A 19,559-nucleotide genomic window follows, 5' to 3' on the forward strand; every position below is an offset into this window, starting at 1 on the left:
AGGATCCATTGCACTAGTTGCTGAGTTGGAAAAAGAGAAGGAAGAGAAGATGGAAGCTGTTGAGTCAACTTCAAGGGTCTGTGGAAGCAAGGGCAAGGGGCTGGTAGCTGAGAATGAAGATTCTTTGAGCCAAGATGACATGGAGGACATTGATGAACACCTAGCATTTCTTTCCAGGAGATTTGCGAAGCTCAAGTTCAAGAAGAACTTTGGAGCAGCCAAGCCAAATAGAAATATGGTGGATAAATCAAAATTCAAATGTTTCAAATGTGGCTTGGCAGGGCATTTTTCCAGTGAGTGTAGAAAGTCAGATTCCAGTAAGAAAAAGTTTGAGACTGTGGATTATAAGCAAAAATACTTTGAACTGCTCAAACAAAAGGAAAGGGCTTTCATAACACAAGAAAATGACTGGGCAGCAGATGGTCTGGATGAAGATGAAGATGTCAGCTATGTTAATCTAGCCCTAATGGCCAAATCTGATGAGACAGAAACAAGTTCTTCAAGTAATCAGGTAATTATTACAAACCTTGCACATTTATCTAAAGCTGAGTGTAATGATGCCATAAATGACATGTCTATAGAGTTATATCATTTGCGTGTTACACTTAAGTCTCTTACTAAAGAAAATGCTAAAATCAAAGAAAATAATTTGTTTTTGAGTGAGAGAAATAATGTGCTTGAGTCTCAGTTCATTGATTTTGAAAAGTTAAGAATTGAGTGTAAGATTGCCAAGGAGGAATTAACTGAGTCCTTGAAGAAAGAAGAAATTTAAAAGAAGCAGCTCGAGCTTGAACAAGAGGTGATTAAGGCATGGAAAATATCCAGGGATGTCCATGCTCAAATCACCAAAGTTCAAGGAATTGAGTCTTTCTGTGATGCAGCCTGGAAAAAGAACAAAGAGAGACTAGAACCAAATTTGGTAGATGGAGTGCTAACAGATGTAGACTCGACGGATGATGAGGATCATCCGTCCGATAACAAAAAGGGTTATCCGTCGAATGATGAAAATCCTCATCCGTCGACTGTGAGCAATCCTATTAGTAAAGCCAAACTTGTTAAGCTGAATGAGAAGTATGGGTCTGTTTCCAAGAACTTTGTTTCAGGAGAATCGAGTCAAGTTAAGAAAGGGAAAAAGGCTAATGTTGGTCACATGACTGTCAAACAGTTAAGTGATAGACTTGAAAAGATTGAGGTACAAACAAAGGCTAAAAAGAAAAACAATAGAAATGGTAAAATAGGGATTAACAAACACAATAACTACACACCTGATAAATATGCTCCTAGAAAAATCTGTGTCAAGTGTGGTAGTGTAAATCATTTGTCTATTAATTGCAAATCTGCCATGCCTACTTCCATGTTTGTGCCACCTGCCATGTCTCCCATGCCTATGAATGTTATGTCCACACAGAATATGAATGCACAGTTTGCTAACATGCCATTTGCACCTAATCCTTATTATGCTGCATTTAGTATGCCACAAATGCCATTTAGCATGCCATACTGGAATAACATGTTTACTAATAGCATGCCATTCCCTGTTAATAATAATATGCATGATAATTATGTTGTAATGAATGGTTTCAAAGGCCCAACTCAAATGACCAAGGATGAATCTGATATCCCCAAGTCAAATGAGATAAAGCCTAAGAAACAGAAAAAGAAAGCTAACAAGGCGGGACCCAAGTATTACTTTTGGAGATGACAATAAGGGTTATACTGTGAGATATGGCTTGATTTCAAAGGACAATGTCATCATTGAGGAGGTTGCCTTAGTGGATGGTCTCAAACACAATTTGTTGAGTATCAGCCAGCTTTGTGATAAAGGCAACTCAGTAACCTTCAACTCAGAAGCCTGTGTTGTGACTAATAAAAGAAGCAACAAAGTGGTTCTCACTGGTGTGAGAAAAGGAAATGTGTACCTAGCTGATTTCAACTCATCTAATGCAGAATCTGTTACTTGTCTTCTCAGTAAAGTAAGTCGGGATGAAAGTTGGCTATGGCACAAGAAGCTATCCCATTTAAACTTCAAGACCATGAAATGAGCTAGTAAAGAAAGAACTGGTTAGAGGCATTCCTCTAGTGGAGTTTTCTAAGGATGGACTGTGTGATGCCTGCCAAAAAGGGAAGCAGATTAAAGCATCATTCAGGAAGAAACTTGATTCAACAATTGAAGAAACTTTACAACTGCTACACATAGATTTGTTTGGACCAGTCAATGTGTTGTCTATCTCAAGAAAAAGATTTTGCCTAGTAATTATAGATGATTTCTCAAAGTTCTCTTGGACATATTTCCTAAAGTCTAAAGATGAGGCTAGTGAAATCATCATCAATTACATAAGGCAAGTCAATAATCATCCTGATTTCAAGGTTAGAAGAATCAGGAGTGACAATGGAACTGAGTTCAAGAATTTTTTCACGAGAGCATTTTGTGAGGAAAATGGGATTCTGCATGAATTTTCAGCAGCAAGAACTCCATAAAAGAATGGAGTAGTGGAAAGGAAGAACAGATCACTTATTGAAGCTGCAAGAACAATACTTGAAGAATCTGAACTGCCAACATATTTCTGGGCAGAAGCTGTTAATACTGCATGCTACACTCAGAATATTTCTCTAGTTAATCAAGCAAGATGCATGACTCCATATCAATTATTTAAGAATAAGAAGCCAACTCTAAACTTTCTTCATGTCGTTGGCTGCAAGTGCTATATTCTGAGAAATCAAACTGATCAAAATGGGAAGTTTGATGTTAAAGCAGATGAAGGAATTTTTGTTGGATATGCTGTTGGTAAAGCATATAGAGTCTACAATCTAAGAACCAACATTGTTGTGGAATCAATACATGTTGTGTTTGATGATAAAAAGATTGGAAGGACTGCAAGATGGAGATTACCATGAGAGCCTCAAATTCGACAATGTGGAGATGGTTAGTGATGATAGTGATGATGAAAGTGATCAAGAAACTGTATCTAAGTATAATGCAGAAAAATCCACTATCAATGAAGCACAAAACTCAACATCTGTCGAGTTAAATAATGTTTCATCCGTCGGGAGGCAATCTGCGTTATCCGTCGGGAGACAACCAGCCTCATCCGTCGGTACTCAAAACTCACCATCCGTCGGGTTATCAAGAGAAGCTAAAATTAAGATAGATCACCTGTAGAAAGTTCCCCTTTCTCAAATCAAAGATCCACAAACTCAGGGGGAGTTTCTAACAATCAAAACTCAATCACACATCAAGAAAACAATGAGGCCTCTTCATCTAGAGCTAATCTACCTCAATAAAGAAAATGGAAAAAAGATCACCCCTTTTAGCTTATTATTTGTGATGTTTCTTCTAGAGTTCAAACACGGAGAGCAACTCAAGAAGAATGTCTATACAGTAGCTTTCTTTCCAAGGAAGAGCCAAAGAAGGTAGAAGAAACTTTGTTGGATCCTGATTGGATTTTAGCTATGCATGAGGAGCTAAACCAATTTGAAAGGAATAATGTATGGAAGCTGGTGCTCAAGCCTAAAGGAAAGAATCCAATAAACACCAAATGGGTATTTAGAAATAAGATGGATGAAAATGGCATAGTAGTCAGGAACAAAGCTAGATTGGTTGCTAAGGGCTATTGTCAACAAGAAGGAATAGATTTTGATGAAACATTTACTCCTGTTGCAAGACTTGAAGCCATCAGAATTTTCTTAGCCTATACAGCCCATGCCAATTTCAAAGTCTATCAAATGGATGTCAAAAGTTCCTTTCTTAATGGAGATTTGGAGGAGGAAGTCTGTGTCATTCAACCTCCTGGTTTTCAAGATCCAAATTTTCCAGAACATGTCTATTATCTTTTGAAAGCACGTTATGGACTGAAGCAAGCACCTAGAGCATGGTATGACACTTTATCAAAGTTCCTTCTGGAAAACCATTTCACAAGAGGTACTGTAGATAAAACTTTATTCTTTAGAAATGTTAATGGCTCTAGTATACTTGTTCAAATTTATGTAGATGATATTATCTTTGGCTCTACAGATGAGAAACTTTGCAAAAAGTTTGTCGAATTGATGCAAAGTAAGTATGAAATGAGTATGATGGGAGAACTTACTTACTTGGTTCACAAGTTAAGAAAGTTAGTGATGGAATATTCATTAGTCAAACTAAATACATTTTTGATCTTTTAAAGAAGTTTGATCTAGTGGATTGCACATCTGCAAAAACTCCCATGGCCACTGCAACTAAGTTTGAATTAAACATTACTGAAAAGTTTATGGATATTTCAAGTTATAGAGGCATGGTTGGCGCACTTCTGTACTTAACAGCTAGTAGGCTAGATTATGCAGGTTGTAGAATTGATAGAAAAAGTACAACAGGAACCTGTCAATTTCTTGGAAACAAGCTTGTGTCCTGGTTCAGTAAAAAGCAAAATTCAGTTTCTACTTCCACAGCTGAAGCTGAATATATTGTTGCTGGTAGTTGCTGTGCACAGATATTATGGATGAAAAATCAATTGTTAGACTATGGTTTGCAAGTTGAGAGGATTCCTATTTTCTGTGATAACACAAGTGCAATTGCCATCACTGAAAATCCAGTACAACACTCAAGGACAAAGCACATAGATATCAAGTACCACTTCATAAGGGAACATGTAATGAATGGTACTGTAGAACTACATTTTGTTCCAAGTGAGAAGCAGCTTGCAGATATCTTTACCAAGCCACTGGATGAATCCACCTTTTCAAGGTTGGTAAGTGAGTTAGGTATGCTTAATTATTCTTAAATCTATATGAGTTAATTTGCAAGTTGAAATGCAGCCAAAAATATAATTGACCTTTCAGTCTGGGATGAAATTTTGGCTAAGTCAAAATTTACATCCCGACGGATGATCCTTATCCATCGAGTTTGATCATCCGTCGGTATACTATTTGCTAATAAAAATCAATTATTTTTCTGGAATATTTTATGACTCGACAGATAACCGTTTATCCTCATCTGTCGAATTGTCTTAATCTCAGTCGTTAATTCCCTGTACATTATCCATCGAGTATACTTACAGTTTGTTAGCATAACACGACGGATAATGGGTGGAATTTTTTACAGTTTATTTTTAAACGGCTATTTTAGCCAATTTCTATTGGTTACTTTATTTTACTTTATTATTTTTAACAGTTATTTTTGAGATAGTATAAAAGCTTATTTCATTTCAATCGCTTTTCTTTTATCATTCTCAATTCAACTGCTCTAATTTCATTCTCTCTCAAAGCACTTACTCTCTTTCTCTTCAAGCTCTTATTCTCTAACAATGGCACCAGTTGTAAAGATTATATCTCAAACTGGGTTCATTTATGAGAAGAACAACTTCACTACACTCGTTAACAAGGGTATTCAGCAATCTAATGACTATCACAAGATGATGGACTTTGTGAAGAATTGCAAGCTCAGCTATGCCATGCTGAAATCACCCACAATCTTCTGTGAAGTTGTTGAAGAAATGTGGACAACTGTTACCTACAACTCTACAGATAAGACCATCACACTCACCATTAAAGGTAAAGAATTCTGTATCAATAGTGATGTTATAAAAGCATGTTTCAAGATTCCTGATAACACTATGACCTCACCACACACTGACACTAATATAATCAATATGCTTAATTCCATGGACTATGCTCTTTCTACTTCCAAGTTAAGTGACATTAGGAGAATGGGTCTTAGGAAAGAATGGAGTTTTATGTGTGATGTTGTGACAAAGGTCTTTTCAGGAAAAATCAGTAATTTTGATTCAGTCAATATATCTATGCTTAACATGCTCTACATGCCAGTTACAGATAAATTCTATAATTTCAGTGATCTTATCTTGTTTGAGTTAGGCTTTAAATTAGGAGAGTTAAATAAAAGAGGTAAAAATGTGTATTATGCTAGATTCTTTATGATGTTAGCTAACCACCTCTGTGAAGAGATTGTGCTTTAGAATCCTAACAACAAACTAGATTGTTGGGTTAAAGAGAGAAGGCTCATTGCAGATTTGAACAGGGCCAATTATCACAAGGATGTGCCATTGTTCTATTTTCCAGTAATGCAAGCACCTCAGGTAAGTGAGGTAAGTTCATCTATCCCTACCACTATTCAAACCTCAACAATTTCTTTGAGTTCTAGTGTGGCTATGGCAACTATGTCAATGACCAAACAATTGCCTACCCAAGCCACCATACCTGCAATTATTTCAAAATCCAAATCTAAGAAAGCCCCCTCCGGTATCTCTCAAAAGATGCTAGTTGCAAAATCCACTAAAAACAAATAGGGGAGTGTGAAGGAGGGCAAGGTAGGTGAGGGAAGGGGTGAACATAAAAGAAACCCTAAGAATAAGGATGGAGAGTTGAGTGGATCCCAGCCTAGCCACACTGCAGTTTCCCAATAAACTGCAGTGCTTAAAAAGGATAAAAGCTCATTTCTAGCTGCATCCTCCCAAAAGGATGTAGTTATTGAACAAAGCTCTCAACCAAGAGCAAAGGCCAAGAGGGTTAGGGACACAAGCTCACCCCAGACTTATGCCAGAAAGAAGAAGTCTAAAACCCTTGGGGATGCACAGGGTACACATACTGTGCAAACTGGTGCAAAAGATACAGTCACTGCACCTTCACAAATTCAGTTTGATGTGGCTCCAATAAATGTGGAGTCACAGCCAAAATCTCTAGTTATAGAAGAACCTCAAACACCAAACTCACCAACAAATTTTCTGGATGTGGATATGATAAACACATCAATCCCTGATTCCCCTTCTTTAACTCTGTTGGGGAAGCCAAAATCTAGTGCAAGTGAGCATCATCTTTTAGATGATTTATTGACTCACTTGCCAATTCTTTCAGGAACTGCTGTATCATCTGTGCCTAAAATATCTTCAATCAGCACAGAGTCAACAATAGTTTCTTTTCCCAGCTCATTCATTTCTACTCTCTCGATGGATATTGCTCATCCGTCGAGTAGTGATTGTATCTCGACGGATAAGCTTAACAGCAGTTATTCGTCGGATAACAACACCACTCACTCGATGGATATCACTCATCCGTCGAGTATCTCTGCACAGCTTCAAATTTCATTTATTTCAAGTGCAGAAGATTTAATGGTTGTACAGTCACTCTTAGGATTGAGAGAGAAGAGTGTTTTGAGTGAGAGTCTGGGTTGCTCCCAGGAAAAAGGAGAGGAAATGAGTAAAACTATGCAATCCATTTCTTTAGGATTGGAAAAAGAGAGTGAGAGGAGTCCCACCTTAGTAGGTGAAGGTGAGGGTGTGAGGGTGGGGAGCCAGGGTGAGACCCTGATGCAACAAAAGAGAGAAAATGAGAGAAATGCAGGTATTGGAGCTATAAGGATGGATGTCATTGCTAGTGAGTCAATGAATGTCCAGGATGCAGACAGGGAAGGACTATCTCAGCATCTTAAAGCTGTTATAGATTCCACTTCCCTTGATGCTGAGGCATTTACTCACCCTGTTCCAGCTTATCAACTTCTAGCTGAACAGGGCAATGACAATGCAGAAAGGATGCTCAATCTGGTGCATACCACACAGTCTATGATGAGAGCTAAGGATGCCATCACAGCTTTGCCTTCTACAGCTGGTGATATGGACTATGATACTGGTGGTTCAACTGATTTCTTTGGTGATGGGAGTGGGGATAGTGAATGATGAGGATCAAGGAATGAATATGTTAATTTGGATTTGGTTATGCGTACTCATGGTGGTGTTCAATTGGAGAGGACACAAACATGGGTTATGCAGCTTACTTGGACAACAAGGAATAAAGGAGCGATGCATGAAGTTGGACAAGTAGCTGATTATTATATAATAATTAATTTGAATTTTGCTTGCAAGTTTTTACCTTTCACTTGAAAGGGTTTTTCTTGTTTTAAGCACTTAGGATTTTATTTTCCTATTTGGATTTGGTTTTTGTCTTTTTTCTATTCGGATTTGGTTTTTAAATTTGTTTCCTAGAAGGATTCAGATATTGGCTAATTCAAGCTGATATTGAATTTCTCTCGGAATCCTATTGGGTTTGGGTTATTGTCTAAGCCTATAAATACCCTTCTAATGTAATCTTTTAAGAGAGACAATGGATGATATAAAACTTTTGTTTTGAGATAAACTATGAGTAGTTTTTCTTCCCTATAAACTTCAATTACTGGATTGTTTTGAAGGTTAGATTCGAATTACTTAGTTTCTGGATTGATCTAAGCAATTTGAGATTCAAAGTTCACGTTTTTGGATTGATCGTGTTCTTTTGAAATATCCTCTTCTTCTCTTATCCCTTTTCTTCTTTTTCTTTTCTTTCTCTGTGGAGAGATCCATATCAGTGAAGATGAGGCAATGGACATAGGGGGAGAAGTAGGCTCAAGTTCAAGATCAGGTATGCCATCATGGGCATTCTCAAAGCACTGTGATGAGCACTACTTCAAGACCACCCTGATCCAACTAATCAATCAGACAAATACTGCTCTTCAAACCACTACTAATGCCAGTATCAAGAAGCTCCTTCAGGAACATCTAGCCTCCCTGCAACTTTAACAAATCTAGGGCTTCCAGCATGCTAGGGATGTAAACACCATGAAGGGTGATATTGAGGAGATGAAGAAGGCCATTTCAGACAAGCTAGATTCTAAACTTCCAGAAGCTACAATGCTTGACATCAAGAGGCAATTAAGGAAAAATTTTGATCTTGTAAAAAAGATAGATGCCTTGGACAGAAGAATTTCAGCCATGGAACCATCTTTAACAGCCATTCATCTTCATCAAGCCCAACATACAGATCTACTTCAAAAATTGGTGGCTGCTCAAACCTCCTCCTCTACTCAACTTGATGATAACAAAAAGAGGGAGAAAGGACCAAGTGAGGGGGAGAGGCTTCAGTTTCAAATCAGTAAAGTAATTATGCCTTCAATTACTATCTCAAAGCCACCAGTTACAAACAGTATAGATCTGATCAATGCAGCAGCAGCCAACATAAGAGCAGCTTATAAGGAGAAGTTGAGTTTAGTCAATGGGGAGAAGATTGATGAGGAAATACATAAGAAGTTTGAACTTGTCAAGGAGCCACTTAAGTTAGCCATCCATCACTCTCAAGTCAAGAAAATTAGTGTGAATGAGATGAGCATGAACTATCTGAAAAGAGGACAGCCATCCTGCATCAAATCTCCAAAGGCTGAAACAATTCTGAAACCAAGGGTAAACTACTCAAAATCATCATTGAAGAACCCTTTGGATAATGTATGAGACACCTAAGCCTGATGAAAAGAAGCTTCTGTCAAGATCAATTGCTTTCTACAAAGATCCAGCTGACTCAGCTTTAAAAAGAAGAATTGCTAAAATTTTCAGGAATGGGAAAGAAATTTGTGTAGTGGCTGGACATCCTCAATTTTCTCAAGCAAAGAGAGAAGAAAAGGCTAGATTGAAGCAGGAAAAGAAGTAAGCTGCTCTGGATGCTAAAAAGACTAAACAAAAGAAAGTGCAAATTGTTATCTTGGCCAAGCTACATGTTGTAAATTCATCATAACAAATTCCTTCTCAGCCATCTGAAGTTATTGAATCAAAGAAGCAAGTTGAACAACAGAAGAAATCTCCAAGAATCAAGGAATTGGCTAAAAGAACTAAAAGGAAACTGGACATGGTTGATAAGGAATTGGAGAATCAGTTTCCCAAGGAATTAACTCCAACTACAACTCAAGCATCAAAACCCTCTGTGATATTTGAAGATTTCAAAGTGGTGGATCCTTACAGGAACATCCATGGTGAACCTATAGTGCCTAAGGATGAACCAGTAGAATGGGAGAACATACCAATTCCTGACTTCTATTTGCCAATCCTTAACAAGCCAAAGAGAACAAAGTCAAGAGCAGTCAAGAAAGTGAAGTTGTCACCTCTCAAATCCAAATCTCTAGTCAAAGATCAATCTAAATCCAATAAGGGAGATTACATGTACTTGTGTGACATCAAAGAATTTTCTGATTTAAACCTCTATCTAGATGAACTAGATGAAGTGAGATTAATTGATGCATACAGAAACCTACCTCAAAGGTTAGTGTTCAAGTACAAAGGAGGAAAGGAGATTCAGTGGCCACTTCACAGGATCATTCAAGAAAGCCAAGATGTACTGATTAAAGTTTATTCATCCTTCAAGAAGAACTTTGGGTTAATATTACTACAAGAAGATTGGTACTGAAGAAGATAGAAGAACTAAGGACTGTTAAAGCTAAAGATGCACTCCCAAAGACTCTAATTATCCCTTACACAGGGAGAAGAGTGCATCTAAGGCCCTACTGGCTGATGGAGTTCTTGGATGACAAAGGAGTAAGAAGATTTTTCAGATTAGAAGACCAATTGAGCATCTCCAGCAATGAGACTCTTTTGGAAATGCAAGGAAAGTTAAATCTCTCAGAATCTGATGTACTGAAATTCCACAGGCAGCTCCAAAATTAGATTGAGGAAAACAACAGAAAGCTTGGAAAGAGATCCAGACCTTCAAGGAACTAGATAAATCTGCTCGGGCTAGAGGAGCATCTTGAAAATGACTGTGAGCAAAACTTTGTACATTTTGTTAATTGAAGCACTTTTCAGTATTATCTTCTGTCTTTTAAAAGTTGTAATTTTAAGGTGTTTTGTTATCATCAAGTGTCTCTTAATTTATGGCTACAATTCAAGTAGACATAAATTGAGGGAGATTGTTGTGTATATGTTGTGTACTTGATGATTTCATGAACAAAACACCTTGGTAGTTTTACTTAGTAAAATTATGTAGCACTCGACGGAAAAGGTTTATTGTCCCGACGGATGACTCAATATAGTCCCGACGGATGATGACTTATTATCCATCGAGTGAGTAGCTTATGTAACAATAAGTCTGTAGCACATTTCTGCATACACATTATTTAGAATCTGTAGTAGTATTTGAGTCATGTTGACCTCAGTTAGATATGCAGAATAGGTTGATTAATTGCACATAGATGATGTCTTGTAATTCTGTATAAGTGAAATGAAGTCAAGTGCCTGATTGCTACCCGACGGATGAATAAACAATGAATTCGACGTATGATCAACAACCCGACGGACGATCAATAACTCGATGGATGATCATGAACCCGACAGATAAAGAATTCAAATATTTGTTGACAGTGACAACACAGTCACATGCGTCGAGTGGATGCAAATGGAATATGGTAGCCTATTCAACTAGGTTTTTGATAACAAAGAAGCATTGCCACTTCCATGCTATTATGAAGATATTCAAAGATGCTGGAATAGAGTAATGAAATAGCATTGTAATAGACTAAATAGTTTTTGTTTTATTATCCTGTCTCATTACTTTATAATCTTGATGATATATATAAACCAAGAAGTAGCAACTTGGGAAAAATCTAAGATACAAGCAGAGAAACATTTGTAAGCAGAATTCTTAGAATTTCTCTGTACTCTTAGTTGTTTAATATTTGTAAGCAGCTGTGAGCAAATTGTACATAGGGTTCTCTCGATATATAATATATATCTCTGGTGGAATCATTCAAATCCACCAAAAAGTTTTTAAAGACTCTTATTTTTAATTACTTGTGTTTTGATTAATTTAAGTAACTATTCCGCATTGTGCTAATCAATTCACACTTATATATATATTCGAGTTAGAAAAATTTTTATTTGAAAGAAAAAGTTTCAAGAATTCCATTCAACCCCCCTTCTGTAATTCTTGTCATATTGTTAAAGGACTAACATATATTATCCCTCAAAAACAATGTTAGCTGAAGAGCCATTATCAACTAAATTTTTTTATCTCATTATCAGCGATGTTGTTAGGTCACACACACTATAGAAGGGGGTTGAATACAGCGTATAGCACAATCGAATCGAATTCAAATAACACAAGTAACAGAAAACAGACTTTATTTAATGCAATAAACTCTGTTATAATATGGAACTGTCCTCTCTCAGTGATGAACAAATATCACGAGAGCTGCTAGGGTTATATTAAATAATATTCTCGATAATGATAACACTTATAGTGTAAACCCTATGTCTATATTTATATATCACACAATTATAAGATAATCGCTAATTGATATGGAATATAATTCTGCTTCCTAAAATATATCAATCAGTTATCTTTTCTTCTAAATATTCCATTCTTCATAGAATTCCTTCTTCATGCATATCTCTTCTTACGTTTATCTCGATCTTCTTTCCTTTCAATCAGCCGCCTTCCTTATCTGAAAGATTCCTTTAAGTCCTGATATTATCTCCTGATAAATATCTCCCGAACCTTAAGTACTGATCACTTAAGTTGTGACTTCAGTATAAGTGCTGATTTCAGTTAAGTATTGATTTTTCCTGTTTAAGTAAGATCTGAAAACTAAACACAAATCATATTAGACATGACATTATCAAATATATCTAACAATCTCCCCCAACTTGTAAATTAGCATAATATACAAGTTTAACAGATATTTCATGATGTCAAAAACATTAAGTACAAATGCATGAGAAATTGACTAGATAACTACAACTTACAGTCCTTAAAGCTTTACCAACTTTAACTTCTGATAACAACTTCAGTCTGTATACATATCAGAATTTGAGCAGTTGTAGATCTTGACTTGGCTTCACTTTCTGATCTCTTTGATGTTAGGAGTTGTTCTAAGATAGTTCTTTAATAAACATCTCTCAGCATATCTGAGTTCATCAATCATCCTCCTTTTAGCATCTTTGAGTTCTGCAGTATCTTCACCAGTTTGAAAGATAGCATATCTGAAATCATTAATTTTTGCTTTTCTCAACTCCTGATCTAGTCTTATGACATAGGCTTTGTCAGACTCTAGATTGAATTCAAGTCCCTTAATACCAAGATATGTTCTGATCTGTGCAGTATTAGGCTTCATATCAACAATATCACCCTTGTGATCTCTGTTGTGGCGCCCTCCAAACCCAGGTCAGAAGTTTAGGGTCCACAACACATACTCAATATATAAACATGTATATAAAATATTATTTGCAATGACCCTGCTTTACATAACCACGGATCGTAACAGGTTAAAGTATGAAAACAAACCTTAACTTTTATTACAACGTACCAAATCCCAACTAATTTAGTTTACAACTGATATAAAATTATTCTTACAACTTTATGATCTCATTACTGCATTAGGCTCCTGCTAGCTCGATCCAACATAATCTGGAGTCCTAGCTCGTACATTGAACTGGGAAACCTCGCTATCAACCGTATCCTTCTTAACTGAAAAATATATAAAAAGATTCGCAAGAGTGAGCTAACTAGCTCAGCAAGTCATAATAGCAATAACTGAGTTTAAACAATGATCAAACGAGATGATTCAAAGGAATCAAGTTTCTTGTTAAACAACCAATAGAATTGGATATTCATTTTAAATTTTTAAAACCAAGGTTAGGCTGCTGATCAGTCACGCACTAACCCCGAGCAAAGCACACAACACTGCTCTAACTACTGGATCCAAGGCACACATTGACCTAACTTGACCATCGATATGGTATGACCATGAATCTGGTCCACACAAAGAAAACTATCCAATTTTAAAGCAGTTCAATATGATAAACAGTATAATTCAATAAAACCAGATCATAATCAATAGCAATAAAACATTTGTATAAGAGCATGGTGAAAATTCATGGGTACTAGATAGGGTATGTCAAAGTATAAAAAAGAAATGGCCTCCAGCTTGTAGGATAATCGGGTATTAAATGGATAATGTTTTTACAGGGTTTTAATACTTTGATATCACAAGGTATGGTTGAGTATAAAAGTTTCTGTATATTTAAACAATTATGTTCCAGTGTTAGGTATATGATGGTTATATATTTGTGGAGTAGTTTCGTATTTGTGTGGTTTAATATCTGGTAAATTAACAAAAAATGGTTCACAAAGAATAAGGCTTACGGCTCAAAGATCAAATGATGTGGCTCAGGTTCAAGGCTGAAGGATTCAAAGTATTTCCAATATAAAACAGAGCTATTTTGAATATTAACAATATGTCACAAGAGAATTTAGAAATATTTGCAATATATCTCTAGAAAGGTTTAGAAGTACTTGCCTTATCATAATCGATTTTAACTTCACTTGTACTTGTCTAATGACTCCATTCAACAATCATTCGTCTGCTTTTCTTATGCCTCGCTTCTATCCTCTGATTACTTGCTGTATTTTCTACATGTCAATTCTATTTTCTGATCACCTGCTTCTCTTTCTTACGCCTTGCTTACTCTGCTAGGCGTCATAAGTATCTATTAATATTTAACTCATACGATTCTATTCGACATACACTTCTATCTACCCTTCATTTTACCCAAATCCGGTTAACGGATTGAAAGTTATGCTATAAACAAGTAATCACCGAACATATAGACCGGCAGTCAACCAACAAGTCACATATAACACATAACACGTCAAATAATCAATGGTATATCATTTATAAAGAAGTCTCGGGTCATAAACAGGCTTTTGGGCATTCTAAATCATTTTTAAAACATTTTTCGGAATTAAAACGGGTCGTTGGATCAATTTCGGAGTAATAAACAGGGTTCGGTTGGCCAACTCTGGCTTCAAAATAATTTTATAATAATTATCGAGCCTCGAAAATAATTTAAAATAATATTTTAAAACTTGAAACTATTTTTTGGAATTTTTAAATCATTTTTAAATAATTAAATCCAATTAAATAATTAATTAAAATCAATTAATATTTAATTTTATCAATTAATCAATTAATTTCCAAATTAATTGACTAATTAATCAATTAAAAATTAACTGAAATTAATTAAATAACTAATTCAAATTTATTTTTAAATTAATAATAATTTTTGGAATTAAAATAATGTTTTTCAAAATTTTAAAATAATGAAAACTATTTCAAAAAAATCATTTTATAAAAAGAAATCTTTTTTTAAAAAATATTTAAAACAGAAATCCTAATTCTGAAAGTTTTGTAAACAGAAATCGTATTTTTATAACTTATAGAAAATACAGGGACTGAATTGTAAGGTTGATCAAACTACAGGGGTCAAACTGTAGTTTGACCACCTTCTTCACCAAGTCGTCGGCGTCGCCATTGCCGGTGACACCGAGCTCACCGGAAACGAGGCAGAAGCCTTGAATGACTGTAAAACTCTCCAGAATTTAAGAATAGACAACATACAGTTCAATTATGTAAACCAAATCTGCAAACATATCCGAAATTGATCAGAATGATTGAAACAAAAACTCGCCGCAGGCGAGTTTTAGAAAAAATCCGGCGAGAACTTCAAACAACAACTCCGTTCAATCTAGAAATCGTCTGATAACATGCTATATATGATTAGATTGCAAATTTCAAGGGGAACAAAACCCACCCCTTTAGAACTTATGATAATCCCTAAATAAAAAACCCCCAATTTTAATCAAGAACATTCAAACGAATATGAACCCTAATTATACAATTCGAAAATCAAACCCTAATTTGAACATGTTATTGAACTCCAAATCGATCATATGACATACCAAAATGATCAGGAAAACAAGTTCTACAACATACAATCATCAAATCATTCAAACAATCATTCGTACAAAAATTCATAATTTAAATACCCAGAAATTCGAATAAAAATAATTAAATAGAAAATCACCTGATGTTTCTGGGTTGAAATTGATGGAAGATTTGGATTCTAGATTTCAGTAGCTTCGTTTTGAGTATATGTACACCAAAATCGGATATCAATAATGCCTCCGAATTTGTGTTTGATTACGAAGAACAAAATAGAATTATAGTATTTTCTCTGTAAAAATTCTGTAAATACTGTTTGCAAATGATTTCCGATACAAAATTAAATACGGTAGAGGCTATTTATAATTATGGGAAATTAGTATCCCGTTGGATCATTCCGGATATAAAACGGTATGTTTATTTATAATAACTGATCCAGGCGGTACCGGTTTTCGAGATAATTATCCAAATCAGTACAATTTGTACTGCGGTCTTGGTCTCAGCGCCTGGTTACACGTATTACGAGGTGATAATTGTGATAGTTTAATAAAAAGCTCCCATTTATTGAAAATACGAGTTTTATTGATTTACTGAAACGAATATTATATCGAAAATATTGCGCCGGGACCCGCGCAGGACAAACCGTACGCCGGATCAAAAAAGTCGAAACATGGAAAATGCTCGGAATATTGCAATTGGGTTAGGAAGGAGTTCTCGGAAGAGTTTCGGGTTCTAAAAACGTAAAAACGGATAACGGTGGTTGGTTCCCATTTTTATAAAATAGATTTTAAATATCCGGAAAAAAGATTTTATAAAATCCATATGATTCCTATAAATTCATAAATCAACATAAAAATAATTAGGAAGATATGACAATTATCTATATTTTATTTGAAACATATAAAAATTGAAATACTTAATTAATAATATTTTTAAACATTCAAACATATTTAACACTTAACAAATAATTCACAGAATAGATACTGAATACATATAATAATTATCTATTAGCAAAAATACTTGCACGATATATCCCGAATATTACATCCTTCCCCCCTTAAAAGGATTCTGTCCTCAGAATCTCTTAAGAAAACAATTGAGGGTGCTTTTCTCTCATATCTTTTTCTAAATCCCAGGTTGACTCTTCAACCTTTGGGTTTTTCCATAATATTCTTACGAACTTTACCACTTTATTTTTTCAATACTTTCTCTCTTTCTTCTAGAATCTATATCGGACTCTCTACATATGGCAATCTGTTTGGAGCTCTATTGGCTCCTATTCTATTATATGCTTGGAGTCTAGATTATACTTCCTAATCATCGATACGTGAAAAACATTGTGAATGTGTTCCATGTGCGGAGGTAACGATAACTCGTAAGCTACTTTGCCAACGTGCTTTAAAATTTCAAAAGATCCGACGTATCTTGTAAAAGGAATATGTCCTAAGTTCAATCGTGTATTAGGATTTAGGAATAACTTTTATGTAATCTGTTTTGATTTCATTGATATTAATAAAGACTTGTTTTGTTTTTATTACGGGCTTTATCTATTTAAGTGTTTAAATAAGATATACCATAGTTTAGAGTAAAGCTTTTTATGGATTATGATGAGATCATAATAGTGAGACCTAAAAAGATGATAACTCTAAAATTAAATAGTTCCTGGTCGTAGGATTACTAACTGGTAATTAATAATCCGCAAAGATCGGTACATACTATGCTTGCTTCATTATGAAGGATGTCTGTTCTCATAGACATTTGTGTGGTGACACTATAGCTAGTACGTAGGTGCTTATTATAGAATAAGTTCACTGAACATGACTCGCCCAGCTGAACAACTGATGGAGTTCACTCACGTGTCAGCAGTTGTTCGCTTAGTGATAGTTGTACAAGTATCCTTAGACTTGAGGTCATCATAGTCATCTTGTGTACACTGAACTATGCTTTGGTTTAGTTCTTAGTCTCCAGGGACAATTATTTAGGGCTCTTCTGGGTATAGTAATTTGTACACGAAGATAGTGTATGATCAATAAAGGATCTACCCCTTCCAGTGAAGGAAGCGAATGTTCAAGGCTGATCCACTTATGCTAGTTCAGGAATCTCTGGCCAGAGTAAATGAAATTAGAAAGGAGTTTCTAATTTGCATAGAACTACGCATAGTAAATGGTAAGCAAAGTGATTGAATTAGATACGCTTGACACGAGATTCATGCCTTGTATTTAATCGGGACATTGTAGGGTAGAAGGAGTTTATTGTACGGTAACTATTCACTGACAGGTTCTTGGTATTCTAAGCAGTGAATTCATATTATCCGGATAGTCGCGATATGTTGAGAAGTATCACTCACGATGTAGAATAAATGTGATTAATTAATTAATCATATTTAATAAATTAGAGAATTTATATAAATATTGATAAAATAGTTTTGTTATTATTTATTTCTACTACCGGCTTAATATTGAACCTACAGGGTCACACCATAAAAAGAGAATGATTTAATGGTGGAGGAATTAATTAATAATGGCTAATAATTATTTATTTGTGAAATAAATAATTAATTGGCAAATTTAATAATTGATTAAATAAGATTTCATTGATTATAAATTAATTAAGAAAAGTTCTTAATATTATTAATTAAGGATTTAATTTTTGGAAATTAAATCAAGAGAGAGAATTATTTCTAAAGTGTTTAGAAAAAGGATTAATAATTAAAAGGTGTTTTAATTATTAATGAGAATAATAAATGGGATAATAATAATATTATTTATGGGAAAATTTCAGCTAAAACTTTTGCCTATAAATACACTATTATAGACCCTATTTTATTCTAACCCCACATCAAACCCGAAAACCCAAAAAGTTTGGAAAACCCAATTCTCTCCACCTCCTTCCTCCTCCTTAACATCGTTTTCTTGGTGGATACCGGTGGAGTGCTTCACACTTGAGGAGCAACTGCTAAGGATCTCTGATTGTTATCTCCGAATTATTTTAAAAGGTTAGATTCGATCCCTCGAATTTTTATTCACGATTTATATGCTTTTATTTGGATTTTATATGTGTAAAAGTGTTTTTCCATGCCCCCGCTGCGTTTAAAATCCAACATTGGCATCAAAGCATAGGTTGTATGCATATAGATCTGTGGTAAAAATTTCAGAATTTTATGTGCTTGTATGAATTAAATATGATTTTTACAAGTTATATCATGGATTAATTTTGTCTGATGAGAAATTGTTTCTCGGAATAATTTTGATTGTTGATCTGGATTCTACAAGTGTTGTAGATCATCTGGGTATTTTTTTCATAATTTTATGATGTATAGATTTTTTATTATGAATTTTTGAAGCTGTTTCAATTAAAATTCATAATTAAATAATCATATATATATATAAATTGTAAGTTTGTATATGTATATGGCTGCAAATATATCTGTATAGTCTGCTATATTTGTGTTGAATGCACGGGTAAAGTACAGAAACAGTCAGGTACGGCTGCTGCACGGAGTTTGAGAAAGAAAGCAACGGCGGCTGGAAAAAAAAGGGGGTGTAACGCATTCCGGGAATGCGTTACACACCTGTGGCGCATTCACGCAATGCGTTACACCCTTTAATGGCTTAAAAGGGGTGTAACGCATCACCAGAATGCGTTACAGGGCTTGTAACGCGTTCCTGTAATGCGTTACAGCCCGTCTGTTGATATTAAAATTGATTTTCTGGGAGTTTCGTAACTCCGTTTTGGGCGTGCAATATACCGTTGGATTCGTTTTTCCGAGACGGATCTAATGGAGTGATCAATTTTAGTTTATATAAAAGTTTTGAACTGTTTATATTTCTATGAATTGTTTTAAAGCTGGTTTTGACTGTTTAAGTTACTTTTAAATGCTTCATGTGATACATAGAGATGTATAATGCTTAGACTAATGTGCTAGATGATGTAACATGCCTACCTTGATGTTTACTCATGTTTATATATGTGATATATGCTTAGTTTATCATGCGATGATAGATTTAGGTGAACTTAAATAAATATAAGGCGTTTGTTAGACAACCTAGTATAGTGAAAT

This window comes from Apium graveolens, chromosome 9 (genome assembly GCF_009905375.1).
Source record: "Apium graveolens cultivar Ventura chromosome 9, ASM990537v1, whole genome shotgun sequence".
Taxonomy (NCBI): domain Eukaryota; kingdom Viridiplantae; phylum Streptophyta; class Magnoliopsida; order Apiales; family Apiaceae; genus Apium; species Apium graveolens.